This window comes from Solea solea, chromosome 20 (assembly GCF_958295425.1).
Source record: "Solea solea chromosome 20, fSolSol10.1, whole genome shotgun sequence".
In the NCBI taxonomy this organism is placed as follows: domain Eukaryota; kingdom Metazoa; phylum Chordata; class Actinopteri; order Pleuronectiformes; family Soleidae; genus Solea; species Solea solea.
Genome location: NC_081153.1, coordinates 574,738 through 592,026, shown reverse-complemented (window position 1 = coordinate 592,026; position 17,289 = coordinate 574,738).

The following is a 17,289-nucleotide window of genomic DNA, read 5'->3' as shown; positions in this document are numbered from 1 at the left end:
ATCATCATACTCTATTATCATCATACTCTCTCTATTATCATCACACTCTCTATATTATCATCATACTCTCTATTATCAGGTTACTCTATTATCATCATACTCTCTCAATTATCATCATACTCTCTATTATCATCATCATACTCTATTATCATCATACTCTCTATTATCATCATACTCTCTCTATTATCATTATACTATCTATTATCATCCTACTCTCTCTATTATCATCCTACTCTCTCTATTATCATCTTACTCTCTCTATTATCATCATCTCTCTATTATCATCATACTCTATTATCGTCATACTCTCTATTATCATCATACTCACTATTATCATCATACTCTATTATCATCATACTCTCTCTATTATCATGATACTCTCTATTATCATCATACTCTCTATTATCATGATACTCTCTATTATCATCATACTCTCTCTATTATCATAATTCTCACTCTTATCATCATACTCTCTCTATTATCATCATACTCTCTATTATCATCATCTCTCTATTATATCATACTCTATTATCGTCATACTCTCTATTATCATCATACTCTCTATTATCATAATTCTCTCTCTTATCATCATACTCCCTCTATTATCATCATACTCTTTATTATCATCATCATACTCTGAATTATCATCATACTCGATTTTCATCATACTCTCTATTATCATCATACTCTTTATTATCATCATCATACTCTATTATCATCATACTTCTATTATCATACTCTCTCTATTATCATCATACTCTCTCTTTTATCATCATACTCTCTATTATCATCATACTCTTTATTATCATCATCATACTCTATTATCATACTCTCTCTATTATCATCATACTCTCTCCATTATACTCTATCATACTCTCTTTTATCATCATACTCTCTCTATTATCATCATACTCTCTATTATCAGGTTACTCTCTATTATCATCATACTCTCTATTATCATCATCATACTCTATTATGATCATACTCTCTATTATCATTATACTATCTATAATCATCCTACTCTCTCTATTATCATCTTGCTCTCTCTATTATCATCATCTCTCTATTATCATCATACTCTATTATCGTCATACTCTCTATTATCATCATACTCACTATTATCATCACACTCTCTCTATTATCATCATACTCTCTCTATTATCATGATACTCTCTATTATCATCATACTCTCTCTATTATCATAATTCTCACTCTTATCATCATATTCTCTCTATTATGATCATACTCTCTCTATTATCATCATACTCTCTATTATCATAATTCTCTCTATTATCATCATCTCTCTATTATATCATACTCTATTATCGTCATACTCTCTATTATCATCATACTCTCTATTATCATCATCATACACTATTATCATCATACGCTCTATTATCATCGTACTCTCTCTATTATCATCATACTCTCTATTATCATCCTACTCTCTCTCTTATCTTCATACTCTCTCTATTATGATCATACTATCTCTATTATCATCATACTCTCTATTATCATCATACTCACTCTATTATCCTCATACTCTCTCTATTATCATCATACTTTCTATAATATGATCATACTCTCCATTATCATCATACTCTCTCTATTATCATCATACTCTCTATTATCATCATACTCTATATTATAATCACACTCTCTATTATCATCATACTCTATTATCATCATACTCTCTATTATTATCATACTCTCTCTATTATCATCATACTCCCTCTATTATCATAATTCTCACTCTTATCATCATACTCTCTCTATTATCATCATACTCTATATTATCATCATCTCTCTATTATATCATACTCTATTTTCATCATACTCTCTCTATTATCATCATACTCTTTATTATCATCATCATACTCTATTATCATCATACTCTCTATTATCATCATACTCTCTCTATTATCATCATACTCTCTATTATCATCATACTCTTTATTATCATCATCATACTCTATTATCATCATACTCTCTCTATTATCATCATACTCTCTCTATTATACTCTATCATACTCTCTTTTATCATCATACTCTCTCTATTATCATCATACTCTCTATTATCAGGTTACTCTCTATTATCATCATACTCTCTCTATTATCATCATACTCTCTATTATCATCATCATACTCTATTATCATCATACTCTCTATTATCATCATACTCTCTCTATTATCATTATACTATCTATAATCATCCTACTCTCTCTATTATCATCTTGCTCTCTCTATTAATATCATCTCTCCATTATCATCATACTCTATTATCGTCATACTCTCTATTATCATCATACTCACTATTATCATCATACTCTCTATTATCATCATACTCTCTCTATTATCATGATACTCTCTATTATCATCATACTCTCTCTATTATCATAATTCTCACTCTTATCATCATATTCTCTCTATTATGATCATACTCTCTCTATTATCATCATACTCTCTATTATCATCATCTCTCTATTATATCATACTCTATAATCGTCATACTCTCTATTATCATCATCATACACTATTATCATCATACGCTCTATTATCATCGTACTCTCTCTATTATCATCATACTCTCTATTATCATCCTACTCTCTCTCTTATCTTCATACTCTCTCTATTATGATCATACTATCTCTATTATCATCATACTCACTCTATTATCCTCATACTCTCTCTATTATCATCATACTTTCTATAATATGATCATACTCTCCATTATCATCATACTCTCTCTATTATCATCATACTCTCTATTATCATCATACTCTATATTATAATCACACTCTCTATTATCATCATACTCTATTATCATCATACTCTCTATTATTATCATACTCTCTCTATTATCATCATACTCCCTCTATTATCATAATTCTCACTCTTATCATCATACTCTCTCTATTATCATCATACTCTCTATTATCATCATCTCTCTATTATATCATACTCTATTTTCATCATACTCTCTCTATTATCATCATACTCTTTATTATCATCATCATACTCTATTATCATCATACTCTCTATTATCATCATACTCTCTCTATTATCATCATACTCTCTATTATCATCATACTCTTTATTATCATCATCATACTCTATTATCATCATACTCTCTCTATTATCATCATACTCTCTCTATTATACTCTATCATACTCTCTTTTATCATCATACTCTCTCTATTATCATCATACTCTCTATTATCAGGTTACTCTCTCTATTATCATCATACTCTCTATTATCATCATCATACTCTATTATCATCATACTCTCTATTATCATCATACTCTCTCTATTATCATTATACTATCTATAATCATCCTACTCTCTCTATTATCATCTTGCTCTCTCTATTAATATCATCTCTCCATTATCATCATACTCTATTATCGTCATACTCTCTATTATCATCATACTCACTATTATCATCATACTCTCTATTATCATCATACTCTCTCTATTATCATGATACTCTCTATTATCATCATACTCTCTCTATTATCATAATTCTCACTCTTATCATCATATTCTCTCTATTATGATCATACTCTCTCTATTATCATCATACTCTCTATTATCATCATACTCCCTCTATTATCCTCATACTCTCTCTATTATCATCATACTTTCTATATTATGATCATACTCTCCATTATCATCATACTCTCTCTATTATCATCATACTCTCTATTATAATCACACTCTCTCTATTATCATCATACTCTCTATTATCATCATACTCTATTATCATCATACTCTCTATTATTATCATACTCTCTCTATTATCATCATACTCCCTCTATTATCCTCATACTCTCTCTATTATCATCATACTCCCTCTATTATCCTCATACTCTCTCTATTATCATCATATTCTCTATTATCCTCATACTCCCTATATTATCATCATATTCTCTATGATCATCATACTCCCTCTATTATCCTCATACTCTCTCTATTATCATCATATTCTCTATTATCCTCATACTCCCTATATTATCATCATATTCTCTATGATCATCATACTCTCTCTATTATCATCATATTCTCTATGATCATCATACTCTCTCTATTATCATCATACTCTCTATTATCATCAAACTCTCTCTAATATCATCATACTCTCTATTATCATCATAATATCTATTATCATCATACTCCCTCTATTATCCTCATAATCTCTCTATTATCATCATATTCTCTATGATCATCATACTCTCTCTATTATCCTCATACTCTCTCTATTATCATCATATTCTCTATGATCATCATACTCCCTCTATTATCCTCATACTCTCTCTATTATCATCATACTCTCCATTATCATCATACTCTCTCTAATATGATCATACTCTCTATTATCATAATTCTCTTTTATCATCATACTCTCTCTATTATCATCATACTCTCTATTATCATCATACCCTCTCTATTATCATCCTACTCTCTCTATTATCATCATACTCTATTATCGTCATACTCTCTATTATCATCATCATACTCTATTATCATCATACTCTCTATTATCATCATACTCTCTCTATTATCATCCTACTCTCTCTTATCTTCATACTCTCTCTATTATCATCATACTCTATTATCATCATACTCTCTATTATCATCATACTCTATTATCATCATATTCTCTATGATCATCATACTCTCTCCATTATCATCATACTCTCTCTATTATCATCATCATACTCTATTATCATCATACTCTCTATTATCATCATACTCTCTCTATTATCATCCTACTCTCTCTTATCTTCATACTCTCTCTATTATCATCGTACTCTATTATCATCATACTCTCTATTATCATCATACTCTCTCTATTATCATCATACTCTATTATCATCATATTCTCTATGATCATCATACTCTCTCCATTATCATCATACTCTCTCTATTATCATCAAACTCTCTATTATCATCACAATCTCTCTATTATCATCATACTCTCTATTATCATCATACTCTCTCTAATATCATACTCTATTATCATCATACTCTATTATCATCATCATACTCTCTCTAATATCATCATATTCTCTATGATCATCATACTCTCTCTATTATGATCATACTCTCCATTATCATCATACTCTCTCTATTATCATCATACTCTATTATCATCATACTCTATTATCATCATACTCTCTCTAATATCATCATACTCTCTATTATCATCGTACTATCTATTATCATCAAACTCGCTCTATTATCATCATACTCTCTCTAATATCATCATACTCTATTATCATCATACTCTCTATTATCATCATACTCTCTCTATTATCATCATACTCTATTATCATCCTACTCTCTCTAATATATTATACTCTCTCTATTATCATCATTCTTTATTATCATCATACTCTCTATTATCATCATTCTCTCTATTATCATCATACTCTCTATTATCATCATTCTCTCTATTATCATCATACTCTCTATTATCATCACTGTAGGAGCCAAATTGATATTTGTGTTAAATTTGTTTTCTTTCCTTGTGTGAGTGTGTGTGGCTTAGTGAATGTTTGTGTAAGAGCACTTGGCCAAAGAGGTGTTTACCCCCACCTACAGGAGGACTGGGAGACCAAAGGTGGAGCCCAAGGGGGAAGAAGCCCTTAAAAGACCTGAGGTCACAGCAGCTGGGCGTGGCTGAGAGGGCAAACATTTCTTTGACCGTGTGGAAGCCATGAATCAGTGTTAAGCCATATGACTTTATGTTTATTTTAATTTGTATCAATAAATCACCAGAAGAGCAACCAGATAAACCTTCATCTCATTCATACTTCATCTGCACGCGTCAAAACCACACCAACTCAATCACCAGTAGCAGCTCCAAGGCAAGGAACAAAGTAAAGGGTGGAACAGCTGCTACAATCACACTCTTTCTATTATCATCATACTCTATTATCACCATACTCTCTATTATAATCCTACTCTCTATTATCATCATACTCTATTATCATTATACTCTCTATTATAATCCTACTCTCTATTATCATCATACTCTCTCTATTATCATCATACTATCTATTATCATCCTACTCTCTCTATTATATCATACTCTCTCTATTATCATCATACTCTATTATCATCATACTCTCTATTATCATCGTTCTCTCTATTATCATCATACTCTCTATTATCATCACACTCTCTCTATTATCATCATACTCTCTCTATTATCGTCATACTCTATTATCATCATACTCTCTATTATCATCATCATCATACTCTATTATCATCATACGCTCTTTTATCATCATTCTCTCTATTATCATCCTACTCTCTCTATTATATCATACTCTCTCTATTATCATTGTACTCTATTATCATCATACTCTCTATTATCATCATTCTCTCTATTATCATCATACTCTCTATTATCATCACACTCTCTATTATCATCATACTCTCTCTATTATCATCATACTCTCTATTATCATCATACGCTCTTTTATCATCATTCTCTCTATTATCATCCTACTCTCTCTATTATATCATACTCTCTCTATTATCATCGTACTATATTATCATCATACTCTCTATTATCATCATTCTCTCTATTATCATCATACTCTCTTTTATCATCACACTCTCTATTATCATCATACTCTCTCTATTATCATCATACTCTCTCTATTATCATCATACTCTATTATCATCATACTCTCTATTATCATCATTCTCTCTATTATCATCATACTCTCTATTATCATCACACTCTCTCTATTATCATCATACTCTCTATTATCATCATACTCTCTCTATTATCATCATGTTCTCTTTGATCATCAAACTCTCTCTATTATCACCATACTCTATTATCATCATACTCTGTCTAATATCATCATACTCTCTATTATCATCATACTATCTATTATCATCATACTCCCTCTATTATCATCATACTCTCTCTATTATCGTCATACTCTTTATTATATTATACTCTATTTTCATCATACTCTCTATTATCATCATACTCTCTCTATTATCATCATACTCTCTATTATCATCATCATCATACTCTATTATCATCATACCATACAGAATGATAGGATGTGTGAATGACTATAGTTGTCTGTGTGTGAGAGTTTGATAGAAATGGAACTAAAACTGAATTCTCAGTTCCTGATTGGTTGTCCTGGATATGAGCCGCCGTCACAAACATGATTGACAGGAGAAAATGGCGGACTGAGCCATCCACAAGTGCCTCTCCGGCCATTTAGGAGGAAATGCGGCAGATCTTCAGAGCTGGATCAAGTTTGTCAGGGAGCGCTACTGGCACTTCTTCTGGAGCTAGCGTTAATATTAGCCAAGTAATTCAATTAAATTCAATTTTATTTGTATAGCACCAAATCATAACATACATTCTCAAGGCACTGTACATAGACAACATCAAGGAGAGCAGAGAAACACAACAGTTCACACAATGAGCAAACACTAGGCATCAGTGGAGAGAAAAAACTCCCTCTTAACAGAAGAAGAAATCACTGACAGAACCAGACTCAGAGGTGTGCAGTGATAGCGAGATAGAGAGACCAGGAGCAGATACGCAACAACTGTATCAAGTTACAAGTTTATACAGTCAATGATATCGACTTTTAATAATAGCACAACAATAATGTTGATGATATGTATGATATGGATAGCCTCGAAAACTGGATCTGGATCCTGCAACCTGCAAGATGAGGATACAGAGAGAGAGAGAGAGAGGGAAGGAAGGAAGGACACAAACGAGATAGAGAAAGAGACAAGGTTAATGACATATAAAAAGTCATATTCATACCCTGAGTGTGAGAGAGTGAATGTGTGTGCACCACAGGAAAATCCCCCAGCAGTCTAGGTCTATAGCAGCATAACTAAGAGCTGGTCCAGGTTTCCCTGAACCAGCTCTAACTATAAGCTTTATCAAAAAGGAAAGTTTTAAGTCTAACTTTAAATACAGAGAGAGGCTCCGCCTCCCGAACTGTCATTGGAAGCTGGTTCCACAGGAGAGGAGGAGCCTGGTAACTGAAGGCTCTGCCTCCCATTCTGCTCTTACAGACTCTGGGAACCACAAGTAAACCTGTATTTTGGGACGTAAGTGGTCTGTTAGGGTGATAAGGTAAGACTAGGTCTTTCAGGTATGAAGGGGCCTGACTATTAAGTGCTTTGTACGTGAGGAGGAGGATTTTAAATTGAATTCTAAACTGTGGGTGGAGCCAGTGTAGAGAAGCTAACACTGGAGTTATATGGTCTCTCTTTCTAGTTCCTGTCAGAACTCGTGCTGCAGCATTTTGAATGAACTGAAGGGTTCTAACAGACTTGTTGGAACATCCTGATAATAAGGAGTTACAGTAATCTAATCTAGATGCAACAAAAGCATGAACTAGTTTTTCAGCATCCTGTAAAGACAGAATGTTTCTGATTTTCATAATGTTCCGCAGGTGGAAGAAGGCTGTTCTGGAAATTGTTCTGGAAGTTTTATGTGTGAATCAAATGACATTTCCTGGTCAAAAGTAACTCCAAGGTTCCTCACAGTGGAACTGGAAGCCATGGTGATGTCATCTAAAGTGACAATGTGATCAGAAAGTTTTTCTCTGAGGTGTTTAGGGTCGCTTTTTTGAGAAGGGGTTTAATAACTGCTATTTTAAACGTTTGGGGCACATATCCAGTTAATAAGGATAGATTAATTTGAGTCAATATAGATTAATAATACAATACTGTTAATTAAATGAAACACATCTTTAAACAGTTTGGTGGGGATAGGATCTGACAGGTTGATGGTTTGGATCAGACAGTATTTCTTATTTATGTTATTGTAGTTCATTATTGTACAATTGAATGTGAGTAAATAATGATCAGTAAGGAGAGGGTTTTGAGGAACTATGTTTAAGTTATCAATATCAATACCATAAGTTAAAACAAGGTCGAGGGTGTGATTAAGGCAATGAGTTGGTTTATTAACGTGTTGAATAAAACCTATTGATTCCAACAGCGAGTTAAATGCGCAGCTAAGACTATCACGGTCAACATCTACATGGATGTTGAAATCCCCTACAATTATGATTGTATCTGTCTTAAGCACTAACTCAGATAAGAACTCAGAGAACTCTGATAGGAACTCTGAATAAGGTGCAGGTGGACGATAAACTGTGACTATCATAATTGGTTTCTGTGATTTACAACTAGGATGAGCTAGATTAAGAATAAGGCTTTCAAACTATGAATATCCTGGTTTGGGCTTGGGATTGATTAATAATCTAGTATTAAAAATGGCTGCTACACCTCCTCCTCGGCCTGAGCTTCTAGGAATATGGGTATTAGCATGAGTGGGTGGAGTTGACTCATTTAGACTAACGTAATCTTCTTCATGTAACCAAGTTTCAGTTACACAGAATAAATCAATACAATTGTCAGAAATTAGATCATTTATTAAAACAGATTTTGAGGAGAGAGACCTAATATTTAATAGTCCACATTTAAAAGTGGTATTATTTGACTCTATTTTATTGTTGGTATTAATCTTTATTAAGTTAGAATGTCTAACTCCTCTTCTGTTTGTTATTGATTTATTTACTTTATTTACTTTAGTTTTTACTTTAGTAGGTCGAGGGACAGACACAGTCTCAATGGGGTTTTTAATTGGTGACTGCTCGTAAAGAAGCACAGAGAAGCATGAAAGACTGCAACTCTGTGTCCTGGTCTCAGCTCTGGATTGTCATGGGTTTCTAATAAAATGTCCTAAGCTGCTAGATAAGAGAGCTGCTCCATCCAAAGTGGGATGGACGCCGTCTCTCCTCATGAGACCAGGTTTCCCCCAGAAGGTTTGCTAGTTATCTAAAAACCCAATGTTGTTTTCTGGACACCACCTCGACAGCCAGCGATTGAGTGACGACATGCGGCTATACATGTCATCACTGGTTACATTGGGCAAAGGACCAGAGAAGATTACGTTGTCAGACATAGATTGTGCGTACCTACATACAGACTCAACATTAACTTTAGTGACCTCCGATTGGCGTAATCGGGTGTCATTACTGCCGACGTGAATAATAACTTTACTGAATTTACGATTATCTGTAGCCAGCAGTTTCAGATAAGACTCTATGTCGCCCGCTCTGGCCCCGGGAAAACACCTGACTGTGGTCCCTGGCGTCGCTATTTTCACGTTCCTCAGGATGGAGTCACCAATCACCAGAGTTGGTTTCTCAGCCTGTGTGTGTGTGTGTGGTGCTGAGAGGGGAAAACTTGTTTGAGGTGTGAACAGGTTGGTGGTGGACAGGACTCTTAGGCTTAACACTACAGTCACCCAGCTGCCCTGTTTGTCTCCCGGCTGCACGGGAGCTGCTGAGGGAGCTAATGCTATGTGGTCCGCACTGACTACAGGGGACTGGCTAACTGATTTAGCTTCTATGGTGCGGAGCCCAGTTTCTACTTCACTAAGCCTCGCCTCCACCCTAGCCAGTAAGCTACACTTTTTACTTTCATCGCTAAAGGAGGCAGAGGAGTAGCTAAACATGTGGCACACTTGTTACGCTAGCAAAGAAAGAAACACCGTACGTGAATCTACGTGAACGATAGAGTTTAAGCAAAAGTAGCGAGTGAAAGTATTAGTCTTAGTACTAGTATTAGTAATAAAACAAGTGTTTGTTCAGTTAATCGATCGTTCCAGTAGATAGAAAACCGCAGAGAGCGCAGGAGACACACAGCGTAACACCAGTGGAAGCACAGGAAGTGACACAGCGACTAGGAGGTTTCTGACCATGAAAACAAGTTAATATATGTAAGTAGACCTCCATAACTAACATATATGTGACCATGAAAACAAGTTAATATATGTAAGTAGACCTCCATAACTAACATATATGTGACCATGAAAACAAGTTAATATATGTAAGTAGACCTCCATAACTAACATATATGTGACCATGAAAACAAGTTAATATATGTAAGTAGACCTCCATAACTAACATATACGTGACCATGAAGACAAGTTAATATATGTAAGTAGACCTCCATAACTAACATATACGTGACCATGAAGACAAGTTAATATATGTAAGTAGACCTCCATAACTAACATATACGTGACCATGAAGACAAGTTAATATATGTAAGTAGACCTCCATAACTAACATATACGTGACCATGAAGACAAGTTAATATATGTAAGTAGACCTCCATAACTAACATATACGTGACCATGAAGACAAGTTAATATATGTAAGTAGACCTCCATAACTAACATATACGTGACCATGAAGACAAGTTAATATATGTAAGTAGACCTCCATAACTAACATATACGTGACCATGAAAACAAGTTAATATATGTAAGTAGACCTCCATAACTAACATATATGTGACCATGAAAACAAGTTAATATATGTAAGTAGACCTCCATAACTAACATATATGTGACCATGAAAACAAGTTAATATATGTAAGTAGACCTCCATAACTAACATATATATATGTGACCATGAAAACAAGTTAATATATGTAAGTAGACCTCCATAACTAACATATACGTGACCATGAAAACAAGTTAATATATGTAAGTAGACCTCCATAACTAACATATACGTGACCATGAAAACAAGTTAATATATGTAAGTAGACCTCCATAACTAACATATATGTGACCATGAAAACAAGTTAATATATGTAAGTAGACCTCCATAACTAACATATACGTGACCATGAAAACAAGTTAATATATGTAAGTAGACCTCCATAACTAACATATATGTGACCATGAAAACAAGTTAATATATGTAAGTAGACCTCCATAACTAACATATACGTGACCATGAAGACAAGTTAATATATGTAAGTAGACCTCCATAACTAACATATACGTGACCATGAAGACAAGTTAATATATGTAAGTAGACCTCCATAACTAACATATACGTGACCATGAAAACAAGTTAATATATGTAAGTAGACCTCCATAACTAACATATACGTGACCATGAAAACAAGTTAATATATGTAAGTAGACCTCCATAACTAACATATACGTGACCATGAAGACAAGTTAATATATGTAAGTAGACCTCCATAACTAACATATATGTGACCATGAAGACAAGTTAATATATGTAAGTAGACCTCCATAACTAACATATATGTGACCATGAAAACAAGTTAATATATGTAAGTAGACCTCCATAACTAACATATGTGACCATGAAAACAAGTTAATATATGTAAGTAGACCTCCATAACTAACATATACGTGACCATGAAACAAGTTAATATATGTAAGTAGACCTCCATAACTAACATATACGTGACCATGAAGACAAGTTAATATATGTAAGTAGACCTCCATAACTAACATATACGTGACCATGAAAACAAGTTAATATATGTAAGTAGACCTCCATAACTAACATATACGTGACCATGAAAACAAGTTAATATATGTAAGTAGACCTCCATAACTAACATATACGTGACCATGAAACAAGTTAATATATGTAAGTAGACCTCCATAACTAACATATACGTGACCATGAAACAAGTTAATATATGTAAGTAGACCTCCATAACTAACATATACGTGACCATGAAAACAAGTTAATATATGTAAGTAGACCTCCATAACTAACATATACGTGACCATGAAAACAAGTTAATATATGTAAGTAGACCTCCATAACTAACATATACGTGACCATGAAAACAAGTTAATATATGTAAGTAGACCTCCATAACTAACATATACGTGACCATGAAACAAGTTAATATATGTAAGTAGACCTCCATAACTAACATATACGTGACCATGAAACAAGTTAATATATGTAAGTAGACCTCCATAACTAACATATACGTGACCATGAAAACAAGTTAATATATGTAAGTAGACCTCCATAACTAACATATACGTGACCATGAAAACAAGTTAATATATGTAAGTAGACCTCCATAACTAACATATACGTGACCATGAAAACAAGTTAATATATGTAAGTAGACCTCCATAACTAACATATACGTGACCATGAAAACAAGTTAATATATGTAAGTAGACCTCCATAACTAACATATACGTGACCATGAAAACAAGTTAATATATGTAAGTAGACCTCCATAACTAACATATATGTGACCATGAAAACAAGTTAATATATGTAAGTAGACCTCCATAACTAACATATATGTGACCATGAAAACAAGTTAATATATGTAAGTAGACCTCCATAACTAACATATACGTGACCATGAAAACAAGTTAATATATGTAAGTAGACCTCCATAACTAACATATACGTGACCATGAAAACAAGTTAATATATGTAAGTAGACCTCCATAACTAACATATATGTGACCATGAAAACAAGTTAATATATGTAAGTAGACCTCCATAACTAACATATATGTGACCATGAAAACAAGTTAATATATGTAAGTAGACCTCCATAACTAACATATACGTGACCATGAAGACAAGTTAATATATGTAAGTAGACCTCCATAACTAACATATACGTGACCATGAAAACAAGTTAATATATGTAAGTAGACCTCCATAACTAACATATACGTGACCATGAAAACAAGTTAATATATGTAAGTAGACCTCCATAACTAACATATACGTGACCATGAAAACAAGTTAATATATGTAAGTAGACCTCCATAACTAACATATACGTGACCATGAAAACAAGTTAATATATGTAAGTAGACCTCCATAACTAACATATACGTGACCATGAAAACAAGTTAATATATGTAAGTAGACCTCCATAACTAACATATACGTGACCATGAAAACAAGTTAATATATGTAAGTAGACCTCCATAACTAACATATACGTGACCATGAAAACAAGTTAATATATGTAAGTAGACCTCCATAACTAACATATACGTGACCATGAAAACAAGTTAATATATGTAAGTAGACCTCCATAACTAACATATACGTGACCATGAAAACAAGTTAATATATGTAAGTAGACCTCCATAACTAACATATACGTGACCATGAAACAAGTTAATATATGTAAGTAGACCTCCATAACTAACATATACGTGACCATGAAGACAAGTTAATATATGTAAGTAGACCTCCATAACTAACATATACGTGACCATGAAAACAAGTTAATATATGTAAGTAGACCTCCATAACTAACATATACGTGACCATGAAAACAAGTTAATATATGTAAGTAGACCTCCATAACTAACATATACGTGACCATGAAACAAGTTAATATATGTAAGTAGACCTCCATAACTAACATATACGTGACCATGAAACAAGTTAATATATGTAAGTAGACCTCCATAACTAACATATACGTGACCATGAAAACAAGTTAATATATGTAAGTAGACCTCCATAACTAACATATACGTGACCATGAAAACAAGTTAATATATGTAAGTAGACCTCCATAACTAACATACGTGACCATGAAAACAAGTTAATATATGTAAGTAGACCTCCATAACTAACATATACGTGACCATGAAAACAAGTTAATATATGTAAGTAGACCTCCATAACTAACATATACGTGACCATGAAACAAGTTAATATATGTAAGTAGACCTCCATAACTAACATATACGTGACCATGAAAACAAGTTAATATATGTAAGTAGACCTCCATAACTAACATATACGTGACCATGAAAACAAGTTAATATATGTAAGTAGACCTCCATAACTAACATATACGTGACCATGAAAACAAGTTAATATATGTAAGTAGACCTCCATAACTAACATATACGTGACCATGAAAACAAGTTAATATATGTAAGTAGACCTCCATAACTAACATATACGTGACCATGAAAACAAGTTAATATATGTAAGTAGACCTCCATAACTAACATATACGTGACCATGAAAACAAGTTAATATATGTAAGTAGACCTCCATAACTAACATATATGTGACCATGAAAACAAGTTAATATATGTAAGTAGACCTCCATAACTAACATATACGTGACCATGAAAACAAGTTAATATATGTAAGTAGACCTCCATAACTAACATATACGTGACCATGAAAACAAGTTAATATATGTAAGTAGACCTCCATAACTAACATATACGTGACCATGAAAACAAGTTAATATATGTAAGTAGACCTCCATAACTAACATATATGTGACCATGAAAACAAGTTAATATATGTAAGTAGACCTCCATAACTAACATATACGTGACCATGAAGACAAGTTAATATATGTAAGTAGACCTCCATAACTAACATATACGTGACCATGAAAACAAGTTAATATATGTAAGTAGACCTCCATAACTAACATATACGTGACCATGAAAACAAGTTAATATATGTAAGTAGACCTCCATAACTAACATATACGTGACCATGAAAACAAGTTAATATATGTAAGTAGACCTCCATAACTAACATATACGTGACCATGAAAACAAGTTAATATATGTAAGTAGACCTCCATAACTAACATATACGTGACCATGAAAACAAGTTAATATATGTAAGTAGACCTCCATAACTAACATATACGTGACCATGAAAACAAGTTAATATATGTAAGTAGACCTCCATAACTAACATATACGTGACCATGAAAACAAGTTAATATATGTAAGTAGACCTCCATAACTAACATATACGTGACCATGAAAACAAGTTAATATATGTAAGTAGACCTCCATAACATATGTGCGATACAAGCATTCGATGTCACCTTTAAACTTTCAAACTTTTTAAACTTTACCCCCCACAGCTTCCTAAACAAGTAGCGGGGGAAAAGATTAAAAGAAAAATAGACTTGGTCTCCAAGCTCCTTACCGATATATATATAGATATATATATATATCTATATATATATATATATATATATATATATATATATATATATATATATGTATATCCATTTTGAACTGTGTTTAACTTTAAACAGGAGTAAATAGCAGTAGCAATCTTAGCATCTTTTTGTTGTAGAAATCTTCGGCAGCTTGCGGTGAATCAAAGGAATGTCTTATTCCATCGACATTGATGGCGAGCTTGGCTGTAGTTAACGTTGGCCTCTCGAAGCTTCCTCTCACCGGGTTGAAAGCGGCGCGCTGCCTGCCGACCTCCGGACTCATGGTCCCCTCCAAAAGTGAAACGTCCTTTTGCTTTGCCGAGATCCAGTATCCTCTGCCTGTCTGTATAATAATGCAGTCGGACGAGAATGGTCTGGGGTCTCTCGTCTCTGGTCGGCTACGGGGCTAGTGTGCGATGTGCCCAGTCTGTCATCTTCGGGGAGCTGAAGTTCTCGGTCCCTGGAACTTGACCATGTTGCTTCCCTCGTCACGTTCTTTAATGCCGACCAGCCGTAGATTTTGCCTCCTGCTTCTGTTTTCTAAATCTTGACATTTGTCTTGTTGAGAGTGTCTGTTCTCTGTCAGTACATTTCCCATCTCTTCTTGTTTGTTAGCTGCCTCTGCGTGTGCCGAGCGGACTCGTGCTAACTCGCCGGCCCGTATGTCGGCTTTAGTTTCTTCTCGGAGAGAAGATATGTCTGTCTTAATTTCTTTAAATAATGACGCAATCTCAGTTTTTATCTGAGCCAACACTGCTTCTCTTGATAACTGCAGTTCCTCTCGAAGCATCCGCAGAGACAGCGTTGTCCCGGGTGTAGCCTCAGGTGTATCCACAATTGCGCTGTCCGCCATTTTTGAGCTGCTGCGTGTGAATGAAGTTATCGTCTTCTATGTTTGCGTCACTCGTTGTTCTCCTCTGTGTGAGCTCTTCTTCATGTCAGGGGTTTTGTTGCTAAGTAGCTAATATTTAGATTGTGCCCTGTTAACGGTAATTGGAGGTTGAAAATTCTTTAGTATTGATTTATTTAACAGAGCTCTTCTCCTCTGCTGCCTACTCAATCGAGGGGAAACTGGAAGTCCGGAATATTTTCTCCGTTTCTCTTGTTTGTGAAGAAATGATTCCAGGTGTGTTATTGAAAGTCAATGCAACTTTTGAAAATACTCAGCTTGTGTTTTTAAATGTCTATGGAGAGGATGGCATTTTTAAACATATTAGAAGACACTGTTAAAGACTGCAGTGATAATGATTTGATGTTTTTAACTGCACAGAAACAGGAATCACTCAGAAGCCCACCCTGCTTCTTCCAGCAGGATCGCACAGCTCATACAAACACACCTGGACTCATTCAAGAGAGAACTTTTTATCATTAGCTCGGCTGGACCGCCTCTATTGTTTTACACATCATTTAAATATTTAAAGATGTCACATTCAGCC